The sequence below is a fragment of the Amblyomma mixtum genome, chromosome 4, assembly GCF_055824585.1.
Source record: "Amblyomma mixtum isolate Tamu chromosome 4, ASM5582458v1, whole genome shotgun sequence".
Taxonomy (NCBI): domain Eukaryota; kingdom Metazoa; phylum Arthropoda; class Arachnida; order Ixodida; family Ixodidae; genus Amblyomma; species Amblyomma mixtum.
In genome coordinates, this window is record NC_143015.1 from 133,535,928 (window position 1) to 133,554,523 (window position 18,596).

General features: G+C 53.3%; 1 pseudogene; it reads right to left on the bottom strand.

The window, feature by feature from the left end:
* Positions 1 to 2,470: 2,470 nt before the first annotated feature.
* LOC149348279 (uncharacterized) lies at positions 2,471 to 18,016 on the bottom strand (annotated as a pseudogene).
* Between the last annotated feature and the right edge of the window lie 580 nt (positions 18,017 to 18,596).

The window sequence follows — 18,596 nt, forward strand, 5'->3', positions numbered from 1 at the left end:
GGTGCGTATTCCCTTCGTTTGTCTCGGTAGTACGAGAGAATATCACGGAAGGAGAGCAGGCGCTCCGAGGCTCGTAGAGGGGGCTCGACTCCTGCCCGGAATGTGAGACCTCGGGCTAGGGAATGAGCCTCCTCGTTGCCAGGGAGGCCAGCATGTGCTGGCGTCCAGATGAGGGTGATGAGGCGCCGGGGCTGCCAGAAACGTAGTAAACGAGCAGCGGTGCTGGATATGTAGCCCTTCGCATAATTTAAAATTGCAGATTTGGAATCGGGGATAATTTGTGTGGCAGATATAGAAATGAGAGCAAGCGCGATGGCTGCCTCTTCTGCCTCTGTGGTCGAATTGGTAATGATTGAGCTGGAGGTTAGAAGCTTTGCATTATTGTCGGCTACCGCCAAGGCCATACGGGAGCCTGTCGTATATTCCGCTGCGTCCACGTAGATCACCTCATGGTCCTCGCTATACTGTTTGTGAAGGACCCGAGCCCTTGCTACTCTGCGTTCCCTGTCTCGCTCAGGGTGCATGTTCTTGGGGATGGGGGTTACGTTGAGGTTAGAGCGGAGGGTAGCAGAAAGGGGGACCCCCTCGGTAGGCCCTGTAATTGGGGTCAGGCTCAACTGGGACAATAAAGTACGACCAGCCTCTGAGCTGGATAGACGGGATAGTTGTGCCATAAAGGTAGCTTCTTTCAGCTCCTCAAAGGTGTTGTGTACACCGAGTTTGAGGAGTCGGTCGTTGGATGTGCTGGGGGGAAGACGTAGAGCCGTTCTCGTGCAACTACGTAGGAGCGCATTAACCCGGTCTCTCTCCTTCTGTTTGAGGGGTAAGTATGGAAGGGCATATGTTGTGCGGCTTATGATGTAAGCCTGGGTGAGGCGAGTCGTGTTTCGCTCGCGTAGGCCAGCCCTGCGGTTCGCTATGCGGCGAATCAGTCGAGTGGTGTGTTGAGCGTGTGTTTGAAGTGTCTTTATGACTTCTCCGTGCGCACCGTGGGAGTGGAGAACTAGTCCTAGCACGCGGATTTTGTGTATTAGTGGGATGGGATGAGTACCTATAGCGAGGGAGATGGGTGCATTGACTGAATCGTGTTGCTTGGGCCGGTAGAGGAAAAGCTCCGATTTTGAAGGGGAGCAGGTCAGGCCACGCTCCCGTACATATGCGTCGATGGTGGTTAGTGCCAATTGCAGGTGTTCTTCTATTTCGGCATCGCTGCCATGGTTTGCCCAGACAGTGATGTCGTCGGCGTAGAGGCTGAAATGGATGTCGGGAATTTGAGCTAGCTGTTGTGGTAGGTGAAGAAGTGCTATGTTGAATAAAATAGGGGAGAGCACGGCTCCCTGGGGTGTACCTCGTGCTCCCAGCGTGATCCCTGGTAGGCTGTGATCGCCGAAGGTAAGCGTGGCTGTGCGGTGGCTGAGGAAGTCTCGGATGTAGTTGTACATCCTGGCGCCGACTCCCAGGGTCGTAAGGTTTTCTAGGATAGCTGAGTGTGTAACGTTATCAAAGGCCTTAGTGAGATCCACCCCTAGGATAGCTTTAGTGTCGGAGGTCTGTGAGTCGAGAATGTGATGTTTTAGCTGCAAGAAGACGTCCTGTGTGGAAAGCCCTGGTCGAAATCCAAACATGCTAGTGGGCATGAGATTGTTGCTTTCTAGGTATTGGCAAAGCCTGCGCTGGAGTACATGCTCCATGAGTTTGCCATCAGAAGATGTGAGGGAGATGGGTCTGAGGTTAGAAGTAAGCAGAGGTTTGCCAGGTTTGGGTATGAAAATGACTCTCGCCTCTTTCCATTGTGGTGGGAGGGTGCCCAGTCGCCAGCACTCATTAAAGTATGATGTAAGTGCAGCAATGGATTGTGCGTCGATATTCCTGAGAGCCTTGTTATGTACCCCGTCTGGGCCGGAGGCTGAGGACGTGTTAAGCGTCTGGAGTTCAGCCTGGACCTCTGCTTCTGTAATGGGTTGGTCAAGCTGGTCGTTAGGGGTCCTGCATAATCAGGGTGGTGTGCAGGAGGGTATGTGGGGAAGTATTGATTTCGAAGAACTTGGAGGAGGTCTGGTGGAGGTATATCTGAAGTATGTATGAGTTTGGTGAGGGCGTGTCTCTGGGCAGTCTTAGAGTGAGTGGAGTCTATTAAGTGCCGAAAAAGGTTCCAGGTCTCAGGCACACTCATATTGCCATCAAGCTTGTTGCAGATAGATTCCCAGTTCTGACGTGAAAGATTCGCTTCGTGTGTTTCTATCTCTTTGTTAAGGCGGGCGAGGCGACGCTTAAGTGTCCGATTCCATCGCTGCCTTGCCAGCGGCGCTCTAGGCCTGTTTTAGCCTCCCATAAATGTAGGAGGCGGGAGTCAATTGTGTCGCTTGGGCAGTCTTCGGGTAGAGTACAAGTTACGGATCGGACATCGCTTTTTAGCTGCTCGGTCCATGTGGTGATGTCCGTGATGGGAACGAAAGTGCGTGCTGTTCTACATGAGCGGAAAGAGTCCCACTTTGTAAGAGTGGAGCCTCTGGGAGGCCTGCGATATAGTTGAATGTGTAAGAGAATCTCGATGATCAAATGGTCGCTGCCAAGATTCTCTTGTGTGTTGCACCATGTGGCGTGAGGGAGGCGATGCGCGAACGTAAGGTCTGGCGTAGTGTCTTTACAGACACTGTTTCCCGTGCGTGTAGGAGAGGTGGGGTCTGTGAGAAGGGAGAGACCGGCTTGTTGCGCGGCTAACCATACCCGACGTCCTTTTGGTGTGTCGTGTGGGTAACCCCAGGCTGTATGTGGGGCGTTAAAGTCTCCCACGACGAGTAAGGGGCACTTGTTGGCTATGCGCTTCGCGAGGGTAAAGAGGCGCTCGAAGTTACCTTGAAGGCACTTAGGGTGGCTATATACATTTAGGATGAAGACACTGTTCGCTCGAGTATGTTGCGGCAAAACCTCGATAAGAAGGTGATCAATGTCTTCAATCACTATGGAATGGGAGATGGTGGTGAGTGAACGACGAACCAGAAATGCTACCAGAGGGGGAGTGGGGGATATGGGCAGAACAGGAGCATAGCCGGGTAGGGTGAGTGGGTTTGAGGGTTCCTGCAGGGCAAGGATGTCGGGTCCTGTAGCGCAGGACAGCAGTTGGTGGATTATGTGACGCTTGTGACCAAATCCCCGGCAGTTCCACTGCCAGAGTGTAAGATTACGGAGTGGAACTGCCATCATGACAATCTATAGAGGAGGGAGCTGTAACGGAGGGTTGGGAGCCCTGAACTATGGTAGGGATAGGGTTGGCCTGTTCCTCCGGTGCTTTGGGCTTCTTGCGTCTGTTTGGTGTGGGGTCACGCTTTGGGAGTCGGGACTCAAGATCGTTACAGCGTTCAGAGAATCCTTCAGTTAGCACATCGAATCGGTGGTTAAGAATAGCGTTGTCTTGTGTTATGCGAATTACTGCGTCTTTGATGGTTGTGTATTCCTCGTTGATGCGAGTTAAAGCGTCCTGCAGTTTTGCCTCAAAGCGAGCTGCAAATGATTCAAGCAGGGTTGGTATGTTGTTTAGTGACATGGGTGGGGAGGGAGAGGCCGTTGTGCACGGAGGTGAATTAGTAAAGGGATCAGTGTCAGCCTCCATTGCTAGCAAATCAGGAGAGGAATTAGGCTCGGAGTGGAAGGACGAGGTATTGGCGGTAGGCGGGTTGGGAGGAGGAGTTTGGGATGTGGTAGGAGCGGGAGCAGGTGGAAGGGTAGAACCAGCGGCAAGAGCACTTATCTGGGCTTCCAGCTTGGCGATGTGTTGACGCAAGGCGGCGGCTTCTGCTCGGGCTGCTGTAGCTTCTGCTTTAGCCGCTGCTGCCTCCTCCTGAGATTTTGCCAGGGCTTGTTGTAGACTGAGTTGTGCAGTTAAGGATGTCGTGTGCCTGTGTGAAGAGGCGGAGGTGTCCCAGACTTGTTTCAACGGCACTGACCAAGCTGGTTTGTTTTGGTTGGGCTGTGGGAGTCCGGATGACAAATGGGGAAAATTTTCTCTGGATAGGACCAAGTCGTGCTGCTACGTTTGTCGGTGGTTTGGCTGTTTCCGTGGCTGGTGTATGTTGCGTCCCTTGCAGGATCCCGTGCCTGTCAGGTGTGGGCCCTCGCACAGAATGCACTTGGGCGTGCAAAGTGTGTCTTCTTGGGAGTGTTGTGTTCCACAACGGGGGCAGATATTTGTCTTGGGACTCGGGCATACGTCGTGCCGGTGACCCGGCTGTCTGCAGTTTGTACAGGCATCCGGACTGCCACGGTATAGGGTGCAGCGGTGGATGGCTCCCATGTATTTGATGGAGTGAGGGACTGTGGTTTCGTCGAAGGTGATCATGATGGAGTGTGTCTTGCCCATGCGTCGCGCTGCTAGAATGGTGTATTCAGGATTTCTTTTCACCAGGTCGTGGTACAGTTGCGTCGGCGTCTCGTCGTCATACGCGTTCGTGATGACTCCTCTGGTAGCCCCCGGTGGTGGTGCTACGTATGCCGCGCAGGGATATGTTTTGCCTCCGATGGTGAGAGAGGTCAGCGTCTTGAGAGTCTCGACTGTTGGGAAATGTGTGGTTGCCATGGTGAAAGTATTATTGGTCGGGTGGACGCGCGGGCAGTAGTCGTCCGGTGGAATGATATCGAGCTGCGTCTGCACTGTCTTCAAGAGCCGGGGTGCTGGGACATCTAGGAGTCGTAGTTCACCTCGCGGGCGAACGACTACTCGAATAGCGTTCGGTGGGAGTGGTGGCAGCTGCTTGCTCCGCTGTACTGCGAGGCGAGCCTCCTTAGTCGCAGGTGGTAGACGGGCCGGCGTCTTGCCGCTGGTGGTTACGGCTGCTGCGTGGCGCGACGCGTTGTTGGCGTTCGGGTGAGCTGCGTCTGAGGTAGCGTTGTCGGAGCGGTAAGGCTTCGGCGAACTGGCTGGTCGCGAGGCGTAGGCTTTATACAGCACCGGTGTCCAGTCGCTTGAGTTTTGCTCTTCCGCGGTGATGGTGCGGCCTTCAACCGTTACCTCTATGACAACGGCTGCCGTCGCCGACGGAGTCGGCGGAGGGGAGGAATCCTAGTGCGGCCTAGCTGCGCGGCTTGGCGTCTCGGTCCGATAATTGTTCTTCTCTCAGAATAGGTCGGATTTTGCCCGTAATGGGCGGCTTTCCGGTCCTCCTTAGGCAGTTATGTCGGTTTTCGAGCAGATTAGTGGCCGTAGGAGAGATTGGGTAGGAGAAGCATGTACCGTTTGCCGGAGCCGACGTTGCAGGCATCCGCTCCCGTTGGCCCCCTAGCGGCGAATTCACGCATGGGACGTCCTTGGCTGAGTGCTCGATAAACTCTGCGCTACGAACCCCATGACTTCGTGTGAGAACTTTGGCGGGCTTCCCGCATGCGCGTTGAGTCGGCAGATCCACCCAATCTACCTCCACCTAACCCAGAACTTGATGCCGACATCACCTTAAACGAAGTCCGCCGAGCACTCTTTAGTATTCGCCGCTCTACGGCGCCGGGGCCGCATGGCATAACGTACAACGCTCTACTCAATCTGGACAATGTCTCCCTCCAGGAACTCACGGAGCTCTTTAATAACCACTGGCAAGCTGGGACGCTCCCATCAGCCTGGACCCATGCCAGCATGCGATTTATACCCAAACCGGGCAAAGCCCTCACTCTTCAAAATTTGCGCCCCATCCCCTTAACGAGCTGTGTCGGCAAGCTCTTCGAGCATGTCATTATCAATCGCCTGCAACCATTCCTAGAAACAACAGGCTTTCTCTCAAACGTTCAATTCGCCTTCCGCCCAAACATCTCGGCGCAAGACGTACTTCTCGCGCTTAAAGAGTCCGTCTTTTGCACTAAGCGTCGTACAGCCTCTGCGCGAGCCATACTGGCCCTGGATATCCATAAGGCTTTCGACACAATAAGCCATGACCATATCCTCACGACATTAGCCACCACGGGGTGTGGCACCCGCATATGGCAATATATTCGGGCCTTCCTTCCACGGCAGACCTCCACCTTGGGGATATTGCCTCCCAGCCTTTCCCCCTGCCTAACCGGGGAACCCCACAAGGGGCGGTTCTATCACCTTTACTCTTTAACATTGCCCTAGCGCCACTGTCAAAGGCCCTTGCTGCTGTCCCAGGGCTCCACACAGCCATATACGCAGATGATATAGCCCTCTGGACAACGGGAGGATCCCTTGGAACAGCCCAGGATATCCTGCAATCTGCCATTGACATCACCACCACTCATTTAGCAAACACAGGCCTCCGTTGCTCTCCAAATAAATCGGAACTCCTGCAGCTGAAACCCTTCCCCAGTGACCCCTCGATTGAACTGCACATGTACGGGAATCAAGTGCCCATTGTGCCTCAGGTGAAGATTCTCGGCCTTCTAATTAACAACACACTCGATCCAACCGCCACCCTTCAGCTCTTGCAGAGACAGACCAAACAGGTCGCTGCACTTATCAGGCGGGTGGCAGCACGCAATCATGGGCTGTCTGAACGCGATACCCTCAATATGACAAATGCGAAAATCATTAGCCGCATTACATACCACCTTCCATACCACATACTCACTCAGCGGCAAAGACTACAGGCAGACATCCTAATACGCACGGCTGTCACCTCTGCCTTACATCTTCCACGGACGGTTAGCACGAAACGTCTCCTGGCCACTAGTACACACAATACAGTGATCGAATTAATAGAGGCTCAATGCACCAACCAATTAGTCCGCCTGAGTCGCACGGAAACAGGACAATGCCTACTGCGACAGCTACGTCTCAATCCACCAATTCCCACCCCACCAAGTCCTACACCTTACATGATTTCTCTGGTGGTGGTGGTGAAAACTTTTATATTGTAAAAAAGAGTTTGGGAGCCACAGAGTGGCCCCGCTACATGGTCGGCGTCCCTAGTCCGGGACACCGCACGACGAGGCCCCGTCTCTCGCCCGTTTCACCAGAGCCCTTTGGGACTCAAGCGAGGAGCAGTTGAGGAGGGCAGTCTCCCATGCCTCTCTGGAAGGGGTAGGGGAAGGGGGGAGGTGGGGATTTTGAGTACATGCCCACACCATGTGGAAGATATCACAGGTCTCCCCACAGTGTGGGCATCGCCCATCCGTGTTAGGATCGTAATGTTTTATTATTGCAGGACAGAGTAGAGTACCTGTCTGCAGGCGCCTTAAAGTTCGCTCCTCCGTCTTACTCAGCCCTTTTGCAGGGGCCGGGAAAAGGCGGTGGTTGTCGCTATAATGTGTTAATATTTCCCTGAATCGCAGCAGCGGCTGGTTAGTCTCCGAGCCAGAAGAGCTGGGATGAGGAGCCCGGTGAGTAAGCGCTCGGGCAGCCGCGTCAGCGGCCTCATTACCTCGTAAGCCCTGGTGGCCAGGAGCCCAAATGATTCGTTTGGGTGTTGGATCAGTGGCAGTCCGTCGTAGAATACAAGCAGCTAAGGGGGAGATCTCCCCTGCCAAGTAATGTTCACATGCTTTTCGGGAGTCCGTGATGATTATTCTCGAATTGGCGTGGGCGGCAGCAAGCGCTATCGCTACTTCCTCGGCCCGCATTGAATTCGGGGCTCGAAAGGAGAGTCCATCAACGTGCATTTCCTGGTGAACGACAGCGGCCGAGTAAAATCCCGTGGGCGATGGCCCTGCTACGTCTACATAATATACACCGGGTCGGGAGCCGTGTTGTCTCTCAAGAGCCCGAGCCCGCGCTTGTCGTCTGTTTTCATGCATGTCGGTGTCCATGTTACGGGGGAGCGGGGAGACCCAGAGCATATGGCGCCATAGTACTGGGATACGCTCCGCCTCCTCTGGAGTGCAGTCGTGTTGGATGTGTAAGCGGTTTAGCAGGCGGCGCCCAGGAGCCGTCTGCGTGAGCCGCGTGTATTGGTTCACGAGGTGGGCCTCCCGCAGCTCCTGGTAGGAGTTTAGCACCCCCAATGCCTTGAGTTTGGCATTAGAGGTAGCCACCGGGAGATCCAGGGCTCGCTTAGTTGCCTTGCGGATGATGGCGTCTATTCGCGCCTCGTCTTGCTTAGTAGTGCGGAGATATGGCACGGCGTAGAGGATCCGGCTAGTCACGAAGGCATAGACGAGCCGAAGCGCGTCCCTGCCCCGCAGACCACCCCGCTTGTTGGAAACGCGGCGGATCATGCGCCCTACCTGTTCGCCTACTCTCTTGAGTTTCGCAATAGTGGAGTCCGGTCTGAGTCTCTGGTGAATGAAAAGGCCCAGAATACGGAGCTCCTCCACCTCTCTAATAGGACCTCCTGACAGAGAGATGTGTATTGCTGTCCTATCCTTTGGGTTCGCTCTGACATGCAGAAGCTCTGATTTCGCTGGAGCACATTGGAGCCCACAGTCATTAGCATACGCATCGACTATGGAAGCAGCCTGCTGAAGGCGGTCCTCCATGTCTCCAAGACTCCCCTGAGTGGTCCAAATTGTAATATCATCTGCATATAACGCGTGTTGAATGCCTTCCACCCGGGCCAATTGGCTTGGGAGGCGCATCATAGCAATGTTGAACAGGAGCGGTGATAACACTGCTCCCTGAGGGGTACCCCGTGTTCCCATCATGTAAGGGCCGTATTCCTCGCCCTCAATTCGAAGAAAGGCCTGGCGATTAGACAAGAAATCTCTTACATACGCGTAGGTCCTAGCCCCACAATCGGTAGAACTCAAGTTGGCCAGGATGCTTCCGTGTTTCACATTGTCGAAAGCCCCTTTCAGATCAAGGGCGAGGATGGCTTTGTCATTGTGTTGCATAGTTGTGGGTCGTATTACATCCCTGTGCAGCTGGAGAAGGACATCCTGTGCAGACATGTGAGGGCGAAACCCGAACATGGTGACTGCAAAGAAGCCCTTACTCTCCAGGTATGGAGTGAGGCGATCCCGTACCATCGTCTCCATAAGCTTGCCCGCACATGAGGTCAGTGATATGGGCCTCAGGTTGTCCGTATTCACGGCCTTACCTGTTTTAGGGATAAACGTCACAAGTGACGTTTTCCACTCGGGAGGGAGTGGACGCCCGTCCCAGATCTGGTTGATGTATTCTAATAAATGAAGGTAGGCTGAGTCCGGTAGCTTCGCCAACAGGTTCACTGTTATGTGGTCCCGTCCCGGAGCCGTACCCCGGCGCATTTTTGCTAAGGCCGCCTTAAGGTCGTGCAACTCAAAAGGGGCATCGAGTGTTTCATTAGGCCTGCCAGAGTACATGTACTGTTGCCCAGGCGGGTCCTCCATACGACAGAGATATCTGTCGCACAGAGTGTCCGCAAGTTGCGCCGTCGTACCTTGATACCCTTGCAGAGCCCGCCGGAGCTGCTTTTGCGTCTCCCCTCTCGTTTGGGAGGGGTCGATTAGACTGCGAAAGAGACGCCACGTCCCCTTCGAGCTCATCTGATGAGCTGCGGCGTCGCAGCGTGCTATCCAATTTGAATCTGAGAGCTCGGCAGCATACGCTGCAGCCTGCTCTGTGAGTTTGGCTATGCGGTCGCGTAATTTGCGATTAGTTTTCTGCTTTTTCCACCGTTTAGTTAAGCTCCGGCGCGCCTCCCACAAATGCAGGAGGTGGGTGTCCACTGCGGGGATCTCTTCGGTGGTTTGTAGTGTTGTGACGTGTTGTTTCTGAATGTTGTATATGTGGTTAGCCCATTCCGCGTAGCCGCCGGAAAATAGTACGGGAGGGATAGTGTGATTCCGGAATTTGTGCCAATCGGTCAGCTTGGCCTGACCCCATTTTTTGCGCGCTGCCTTTGCCTCGAGTGTAATCCGGAGAAGGAGGTGATCGCTGCCTAGAGAATCTCCCAGGTTCTCCCATGCAGCCGCTCTAGCATTTTTAACGAGAGAAAGGTCTGGACACGTGTCGCGGGTTACCGAATTCCCCACTCGAGTGGGATACGCCGGGTCCGTGAGCAACGTGAGGCTGAGGGTGGAGATGAGCTCCGCCAGCTTACGTCCTCTTGCCTGTTCGAAGTGGTAGCCCCAATGAAGGCTGGGAGCATTGAAGTCTCCAACGATCACTAGAGGTTCTTTGGCTGCCAATTTTATCGCGCGAAGGAAGATTTCATTGAAAGTTACGCGCGGCTTACGCGGAGGGCAGTATATGTTGAGGATATTTATTGACGGGTCGCGGCGTCTGAGAGGCAATACTCGGACCATTGTATATTCTTGCTCGGTACTCAAGTCTAAGTCGACCTGAACCACGGTGTAAGCCTTATTCACCAGGATGCACGTAGAGGGGCCCCCCTGAAAGGTGCTGTAGCCTGATAATTTAGCGTCTATGCCGGGCTCCTGTAGGGCAATGAGCGCCGGCATGTCACCTAGGGACTGCAGGTAAAGCTGGAGGTGTGACCGCTTTTTCCAAGATCTGAAACCCCTGCAGTTCCATTGGATGATCTGGAATTTTTCAAAGTTTTTAGAATTCCTATTACATCTGCTAGCCATCTTGTCGTATTTATTTAAGGCTGATCGGAATAGCTCTGGCCGGAAGCCGGCGCAACCCCAGTGAGGGGCCGCACCGACCCACCAGCTGCCGAGCCTGAACCATGTTCCTCCGCTGCCTGACGGAAGGCTGTCTTACGTTTGAGGTGATGGGATTCGCAGCTTGTGGCGTTCTTAATTTGGGTGCTGACCCAGGGCTGCACGGCTTTAAGGACCGAGTCAGTGACCTGGGCCATAAGGTCGGGAAGTGCTTGCGTTAAAGCTGCTTTGAACATATCCTGGAAGGACTCGCTGACTGCTGACATGATTTGGTTCGGGAGGGCCGCCACTTGCTCCTCCAGTTGCTCGGTTTGGCGCTGCAGTGCCTCTAGGCCGGCGACGCGACCAGCTGATCCAACTACCGTGTCCCCGCTCTGCCGCGAGACGCTAGTGAGGCAAGATGTTACGGATGATCCGTCATCCTCGTCGTCTGGCTCAGCTTCTTGCATTGGTTCAGATGACCCGGCCTGTTTGGCCTCTAATTCCTGAATTTTGCGCGCTAGAATTTGGTTCTGGCGCCTGAGCTCCTCTACTTGCTGCTGTAGGGCGGTTTCGGTAGGGGAGGGACGGGTAGGGGAGGGACGGGAGGTGGGCCCGGAGACTGCCCTACTCCAACTGCTCACCTGTGGTTGGACGGGTGCCAAGGGCGGGAAGTCCCTGGCGTTGAGGACCGGGGGCGCCGCCTGGGTCGCGGACTTGACAGGTTTCGATGGCCCGGTTTTGGCCTTGGTTTCCTGATCGGCTGACGCTTTCTTGGCCTTGGGCGGAGGAGCCTGCTTGGGCCCCGTCTTTGTCTTCGGTTTGAATCCTGATGGGGAGCTGGGTTTGATGGGTTTCCGGAACCGCCCGGCACAGCCAGGAGCTCCGGTAGGGTGGCCGCCTCCGCAGATGAGGCAGCTCGGAACGCAGTCATGTTCCGCCGGGCCGTCAGGAGTGGCATCGGGAACCTGGACTCCGCAGCGTTTGCAGCGCCCCGGCTGCGGTCGCGGGCACGCATCGGCCCGATGGCCCACTGTGCCACAGCGGTGGCATGCAGGCACTGTTTTCTTGTACAGGCGAACAGGGAGCCGTTCGTAGCTGTACAACACCGTCCGTGGCACCTTAGTCCCCGCGAAGGTGATCACCGCAACCGGGGTTCCCCCCAGCTTGCGCACAGACACCACATTTGGTTCCGCACAGAGTTTTCTTTTAACGGTTTCAGACGTTTCGTCAGGCGAAACACTCACGACGCCGCGACAGAACGCACCGGAGATTTTGGGGTGTCCCCGGAACGGTAGCTCGCGTTCCCCAACCCGCAGCACAACATCCCGGAGTAGCTTCTCCGCGGCGTCGACTGATTTCAACGCACATACCAGCACGTTTTGGTCCCAAACAGGCCACACCGCAAGTCCTGCATTTGCGTCGTCCCCGAGGATGCTGCGGATTGCAGCGCCGGCTTGTCCGGGACCAAACGTTGCTCTGAGGTCGACCGTGTTTCGCGGTTTCAGCACCACGACGATGTCGTCTTTTTCGATACGCGGCGTGTTCTGCGGCCGCCACCGGAGTTGCCTGGAGCGCTTCGAGGTTGCGTTCGAGGTTGCGTTCGTAGAGCAAGCCGGCGCCTGTTGCTGGGTGGCACCAGCACCAGCGTCCCTCGATGCCGCCGCCGCGTTCTTCTTTCCGCGCCAGACGCGGACCATATCTTCAAGGTAATCGTCCTCGGTTGGTAGAGGATCCTCGCCTTGAGTAGTACCCTCGGATTGGTTTGTATCCATTGTTACGATCCGCAAGGACTGTGGGTCGTACCCGGTGACGTGATTTGGAGCCGCCGAGGCCGAGGGATCGCCGACCGGGGCCATCGCAGGCCCCGGCGCCGTTAGGCTTAGCACCACCGCGGCGTGACGAAAGCTTCAAATGACCGAAAAGTGGTCGAAAATTGGCCCCACCTTAACAAACGTGGTGTAGACGGGTGCCGCTGAGGTTCCTGGAGACGATAATACCAGGCTTGCAGGGGAAAAAGTTGGTGTATCGCAATTGATTGCGATTTGTCACGGAGCCGACGCGGTATGCGACCGCTCCCGTCACCGACGCTAGCGCCCCCCCTCTGATTTCTCTGCGCACGCAGGATCACATATATCAGAAGCCCCTACCGCGCAATATGACTGCCAGTCTCCATCACGGTAGGCGGCAGGCACGAGCGAGCTATTACACCAAAACATACAGCAACCGCTCCGTTATCCTCTATGTCGACGCGGCACAAAATTCTAAACCGGGATATTTCACGGGAGTCGCAGCCTATGAAGATGGCACAGTGGGGGCCGCCGCCACTATTCGAACTAATTCGCCTGCAGAGGCGGAAGGAGCCGCCATCGCACTTGCTCTGGCCCACTCCATCATTGACAAAAACATAACCGAAATTTGCAGATTCACAGGGCGCGTACCGCCACTACCTAAAGGGCGTGGCGACTCTGGCAACACACCGTATTCTTACCACGGCCATCTCTCTCGACCGAACGGTTACTCTGTTGTGGGTACCTTGGCATGCCTCGATCCCCGGTAATGAGCGCGTTCATGCGCTGGCCCGAGAACTCTCCTCCCGGACCCCGGAGGATCAGATACCCAACCCTGCGCAAGAAGCCCCTTCGGTCCTCTCTACATATCACCAAATTACCACATTTTACAAATTAAGCCGCATGACACTGCCACCACCCCACAGTACCTTGTCGCCCTTATCCAGCGCCACATGGCGGCAATTACAGACAGGCTGCTTTATTTCATCCCACCCCCTCTCATGCTTTCATCCCACCTTTCCTCCTGATTGTAACACCTGTGGCGTGCCCAAATCCACACTTTTCCATTACCTTTGGGAATGTCCTTCCCCAAAGGCAGTATCCCCCATTCCCAATCCCACTCATTCTTCCTGGGAGGCTGGTTTACGGACCGCTCAGCCCGCCGGCCAGAAATGGCTAGTGGATCGGGCTTTACGTGAAGCGCTAGCCCGTGGACTCCTGGACCAGTAGGGGACCACCCTGGAAGATTTTTTTTTTGTGTGTGTAATAAAGTTGTTTCCATCCATCCATCCGCATGCGCGTTTTTGTAGCGACACCTACATTAGGACAGGTTTTCTCCTCTTCGCCATGACCGCACTGTGACGTCAAACCACGGCCCTCGACTTTCCGGAAACTCGGCTCGTCGCGGTCGCCGCGCGTCCTCCGCTCCTGCCGCTGGTCATGATGAGGACACCTTTTGTACCACCCCGCGCCGCCGTAACCCCCTCGCAGCGGCATATTGGGTACCACGCGCTAGTTGTATGCAGTGTGCAGTGCGCTATGCGTGTGGCGTGGTATGTATGCGGTTGTGTGGCGACTGGACTAATGCGGCTGAACAGGAAATATGCAGTACATAGTTGTTTCGTTCGTAGCAATAATATTCTGACACTTTTGAGCGTGTATCCACGGTGCAGTCGCTCTAACCACACAGAAACGAAAAGTAATGACGGACTGCAATGTTCCCCAGTCCCTGGCTGCACTGAAAAAGGACAGCGATTATTTGGGTTCCTTGGCAGTTGTAACTTAAGATGTCATGGTCGCCGAATTCAGTAGAGTCATGCTGCATTTGTTGTTCGAACGTAAGGAATGTTCACAGGGTCCCTTCGTCTTATTACTACACCATGTGTCGAGAATTGCACGCAGTAATGGCAGATTTCTGTTCCACACGGATCGTCTCCACACTGCTTTGAGGAGTACAGCTGTGACTCGTCTGAAACCTATTGGTCATACTTTGTGGTGGCGTTCCGTGGACTCCCTGGCAGCGCTATAGGCTGTCGCGTTCCACTCCTAAAGGGGAAGATTAGGCGTCATTAATTAGTAGTTAATTATTTTTATTCATTAATCAGTAGTTAGCCATTAATTAGTATTTTCATTACTTACTAATTAGTCATTATTTATGTATGCCGTGAACCAGTGGTGACGTCACCAGAGCCGCAGAGGCAGTCAAATTGGTGCGGAAGACTCTTCCACCTCTACGAACTTTAGACATCAATGTGTCCCCTGAATTTTGTGTAAGACAGCAGTACTAGGCAGTAGTAGTAGTAGTAGTAGTGAATAGCTCCCCACGCACTGCTTAATTAAAAACTGGCTTTAAAAATAAAGCAGTACGCACCATTTTTGTGGATTACGACAATATGGTGGCCGTGCGGTGGAATTTCTATGGAGGCGAAATTCTAGACGCTCGTGTACTGTGCGATGTCAGTGCACGTTAAAGAACCGCAGGTGGTCGAAACTTCCGGAGCCCTTCACTACCTAGAGGTGCAGAGCGCATCCGAAAATTATAGGGCATGCCTGAGCATATTTAGCACCGCTGACCGTTCAGCGCACTTGGAGCGACGCTTCATGCGACGACTCGAGTGAGATCGTGGAAGCTGGGGACGCACCCAGCCTCCACGCTTCTTCTTCACGAATTACGAGCTGTTAGGCTGCGCCCCGCCTCCTTATATAGCTTTCGGAGGATGGGTCATGTGTTTGTTCTTCGGCAAGCGCTAGATAGATTTTTTTTTCGCCAATGCTGTTCTTTTCAGCAAGCAATAGCTTGATTTCTGGCTACCCAAGAAAAGCTAGAAAAGCTTTTATAAAAGCTTCCCTTGCGGAAACATTTGACTCTTTTTAAAGTCAAGGGACAGCGCCCTTCTCTAGGCACTTTCAGAAACAATCGTGCGCCCACCCGGCGAGGAATCTGTGTTCTAACCGTTTGATAATTTCAGCGTCTCGCCGAACCTGTCAGGCATGGGACGTCGCTGTACTGTTGTCCATGGCTGAGCGCGCTTTCCGTCTTTATTTTCACTAATGGTTTTTCCTGCGGTTTGGGGGCATAGAGACGACTTGGTTCTACCCCCCGGAGCCATCTCTTTTTGAAGCGAAAAGCTTCACCAGGCTAGTCAAACTCGAATCTGGCGTACGTTCCGTGATCAGAATGATCCCGGCCGCGGCGGTTGAATTTCTTTGGAGAAATTCTAGAGGCCCGTGTACTGTGCGATGTCAGTGCACGTTAAAAAATCCCAGATGGTCGAAATATCCGGAGCCCTCCACTACGGCGTCTCTCATAGCCGTAGTCGCTTTGGGACGTTAAGCCCCATAAAAAAGAAGAATTAACCCCAGCTGCGTATGCGCAGAACCGAGGGACGTCAGAGGAGAGGCGCAAAACAAACAAACAAAGACAAACAGTGTAGACACCCGAACCGCGCTGTAAGGGAAGGAAAATGAAAAGAAAATTGGTTTTAAGGAAATGAAACGATGCCTATCTCTCTCATATATCGGTTGATACCCTAACCGCGCCTTAAGGGCCTTAAGGAAAATGAAATGAAAATTTTTTAAAGACAGGAAATGCCTGTCTCTCCTATCTTGGTGTACACCCGAAAGGAGAGACGTTACACGCGGCACAAATAAAAAAATAAATAAAAGACAAGCAGTGCGCGAAGAACCTCTCATATCTCGGCGGACACCCGAACCGCACCGTAAGGGAAGGAAAATGAAAAGAAAATTGGTTTTAAGGAAAGGAAACGACTCCTGACTATCTCGTGTGTCTGCGGATACCCGAACCGCGCCGTAAGGGCCTTAAATGAAATGAAAATTGGTTTTAAGGAAAGTAAATGCCTGTCTCTCATATCTTGGTGTACACCCGAAAAGAATGGACACCTCAGTAGGTCTCTAAAGCAACCTTCTAGGACAGCACCGTATTCACTACACGCGCGTCTCCTCCTCCGCTTCGAGATATCCACGCTTAACCTTAACTAAGCAACAGCCATTTTTTTTTTAAGGCGAAAGCCTTTAATGCCTCATTCTCCTGTCCGTCCGCCGGCGTTACATCCAGCGCCAGGGGTGACTCATCGACGAGCTCAGCTTACGGGTGTCCACCGAGATATGTGAGACTGTTACTGCATCATTTCCTTTTCTCAAATACAATTTTCATTTTCTTCATTACGGCGCCTCTTTCTTATTTCACTCACACCTCCTCCCTTCCTCTATGGGGCTGTTCGGGTGTACACCGAGATGACAGAGAATTATTGCCCCATTTCCTTTCCTCAAAAATACGTTGCGTTCAAAGGTGTTTCCAACGGGCAAGGCATGGCGCCGAATGAATCGTGGCGTTCCGTGGACTCCCTGGAAGCGTTGCAACACGCTGGCGCGTTCCACTCCTAAGCTTAAGCATCATTAATTAGTAATTAGTCAATAATAAGGTGTGACGTCATCCAGTAGTGACGTCACCAGTGCCACAGAGGCTGTCAAAGTGGTGCGGAAAACGCTTTCGCCTCTACGCACTTTAGACAGTCGAAGTGCCCCTTGAAGTTTTGTCGTGTATTTGCAATATTTGTCGACTGCGGTCGCTTTTTGATTGCAGTTCTTTTTCGAGGGACAGCAGTCCCTTAGACCACACTGTCCAATAAACTTCTCTCAAGTGAGTTCTCTCTCAAACTTCTCTCGTCTGCAGTAAATTTTGTTTTCTTGTGAAGGTTTTCTTTTGCTAAGGCGATCATGGTGGTGGTGAAAAGCCTTTATTTAGCTATATCTGCCGTCTGCCACTTGCCACACTTGGTACACGCAAAAGCCATCTACCACCCACAAGCGCCCTCGTAACTGGTACATCGATACTGATTTTGTCGCAACCCTTACGAGCTTTGCAGGCATGTTCTCTATGTGGAACTCGTTTGGCATGACTAACAAGTGACCGCACATCTAAAAATCTGATGAGAAGCAGTGGTACCCTAGAAGGCACGCAAGGCTGCGCAGCAACCGAGAGGGGCTACCACTCTGGTTTGAATGATACATTTCCAGAAATGAGGAATCGTGCGACTATAGTGGTCAGTCCGTTTAAGGAACTGATTCGCGCTGGCCGTCCGTCGTGCATGTTTTCCAAACGATTCAAAGCAACGCAAAACCATGTAAGTCAAATGCTATTGCACACTACTCCACGCTCAGCTATGCTCAACCGTGTGCTAATATATTTTTTTTGTGACACGAGTGGACACCGGCTGTTTTCGAAAGCAGGGCCTCCGTTTTTATTGCAATAAAATATTACAGAACAAGAGGACACGACATGACTCACCTTAACGTAACAAACGTTTACTCCTGCTGCTCTCTCTGAATTAACTTTCGAACTTCATCACATGTCCATGATTTAATCCAGCCCTTCCGAATACAGTTTTCTACCGCTGCTGATATATTCATCAATAGACGGTCATCCAAATACAGAATCCCGTGCTGCCCTTTATGTTGTGTCTGTTACGTTTTTTTTCGCGGACTAGCTTCACCCGCCCCTTTATACCCAATCTGTACATAGTCTAGAGTCTGATTCTACAGTTTTCCTGGCACCAGCGCCATCTCACGGTCATGGGGCAAGTCAAACTGAACGGCGGGAGGTTTGAACCGCCACAGAAGCGCAACGAACAATCTAAATTGCCATTGGAATGCGCAAATTCGTTTCGGTAACACGAAACGCTAAAAAAAAAAAAAACTTAGCCCCCAGGCTCACGCAGTACCTACGCACCAGTCGGACTCATCGCCCGTTAATTTTTCCATAATGCTCATCAGTATACGTGGCTTCGATTAGCACCGTTTGTGTTCCTTAATTGAAAAACCTCCTCTTCTAAATGAAATTCTGCTATCCCACCTACAGCAGCCCAGGGTTGTGCATCGCCTTTGCAATCTGCAGAGATAAGTGCCCAGCTGACCGTTCGCATTGTAGCGGGCGAATTACGGCGATGTTCCTAACACCGGCACTCTGCCGAATCCAGCCTGGCGGCACCATTAGGGCCCGTCTGCTCCACTGTGCGTGCTGATGAGCTGCTGATGAGCGGTATGTCTTTCTTGGTAAGGAGGCTCGTCACTCCGGCCGATGGGTTATCGTGACAGCTGCAGTGGACAATGCAGTTTCCTGGCCGTAGGACGGCCCTTCTGCTCACGCTGATGACGCCACTGGTAGCAGCGGAGGGAGATGCGACAGAGCCTTTGCGTACGACTCGGGAACTTTTCTTCCGCGTCTAGCAGGATTACGCTTAAGTCGGCCACAATCTCTTGTACTTGGCGGGCTTTGTCTTCCAGGAGAGGCAGAGTGACGTTACTTCAAAATGAGAGGAGGAG